The following is a 1754-nucleotide window of genomic DNA, read 5'->3' as shown; positions in this document are numbered from 1 at the left end:
TCTAATAAAACTGCTTAAGTTATTGCATAACTATCTATTAGAACCAATTAATAACCTGAAACATAATCTCTATATTAATTGCACATAGTTATATTACCTTTGACTAACTGAATTATCTGACAGGGCACAGAATAAAATAGACAACCAAAAATACTTTGATTTTTAATCTATCATGAAATTTACTCTTATGTACACTCCAGTTTAAACTGTTGGCAATACTTATTATGCAATCAAAGACCATTTATTTCTCTAGTCTTTGGTGCCCATGTGTTTTCTGCCCCAGATACCATTGATCATAGTATAGAACAAAATTGTGCATGGTAAGATAATGAAATTGAATGAGTATAAACACTGCAAATCCATTTCCAAATCATTTTATTACAGAGTCAAATTGTCCTATTTGAAGCTGACTCTTAGTCACAGGCTCATCAATATTATGGAAACTGGGTCGTGGAGTGACGGGTAAAAATTGTGATAAAAAGGGGGAAATTCAGGCTTTCCCATTCAATTGATGGGATACAAGTCATTTGGTTGCCCAAATGTGTTACAACAAAGCAACATGCAGACAAAAAGAGATTGAGATATGGACACAGCTAAGATTTAACAAGAATGTTGGTGAATTATTAGCTCTAGTCCTTTAGCACCCTGAAGTCTTACAACCAAAATGACCAAAATGCTTAATCATTAAGGAAGTTATAATACAATTGGAAAAGGAAATGCTTACTCATTGATTTGGGGAGGCTACTATTAATTTTCCAATATAGTCAGTGACATATTTTTCAGAAATGTTGGCTGAGAGCAATCTGTTGGGCAAAATTGTCTTCTATGGTTTATGGCCCTTTTCATAGTCGCAACTACTTCATTAATGACCTGAACCCATTGTCAAAAGCTTATTCCTTACCTGTAACTTCATGCTTTCAAGCACTAATTTTGTCTGTTTTATCACCCTCTGCATCTTGGTTCCTATTATATGACCCAACCTATAGAAAAATAGGTAATAAGTGTTATTGACTGAATGAAATGAAAACTGACTGATTCTGATAAGTTTTCCTCGGTCTAGGCAGGGTGTTGGAGTGAACCGGACAGTTTTCCAAATCCTTAAAGGTTTCTTAAGTTTCAGACTCTCCTAGCAGAAAGTGCAATATATTTTTCTGTTATTTATATCAGTAAATGTGACTTGTAAATTAAAAGCAAACTTCAATTCTTACAGTTGGATTCTAATTGACTGCATTTTCAGTGAATTGCCCTAGCCATATCTTTAAAATAGAAGGAATTATGCTGAAATTCAGTCATGATGCTAGGCACTCATTTACTGAGAAATCTCAGTTTGCGGGCACTGTTAGAATATTTTTATGCATTCTCTCATCCAAATGGGCTGCATGAATAAATTTTAAATTTGACATATAAAAGAGGTGAATGAGAAATAATAAAAATGTATTATGTATATGTCAGTCTTCAATAGATTTAGCATCCAAAAAGCTGTGCAAATATGTAGGTCATTATAAAATGAAATTATATTTTTAACCACTGATTATGAGTACATGTGGCATTCAAAATAAGATGCAAATATTTCCTTGGTCTTCTCATCAAATAACTATATCCTTTCCTAGGATTATTGTTGAAAATGAAGCTAAGAACCTCTTTCATTTCCTCAAATTTGATTCACTTTTGCTACACTCAACTGAAAGTTTTTTCATTTTCTGTAGTTTCCTCCACTCTTGATCAACCCTAGACTTGAGTATGATCAGCCTCCT

The sequence above is a fragment of the Octodon degus genome, unplaced genomic scaffold, assembly GCF_000260255.1.
Source record: "Octodon degus isolate 3935 unplaced genomic scaffold, OctDeg1.0 scaffold00294, whole genome shotgun sequence".
Classification (NCBI taxonomy): domain Eukaryota; kingdom Metazoa; phylum Chordata; class Mammalia; order Rodentia; family Octodontidae; genus Octodon; species Octodon degus.
This window is presented reverse-complemented; position numbering follows the sequence as displayed.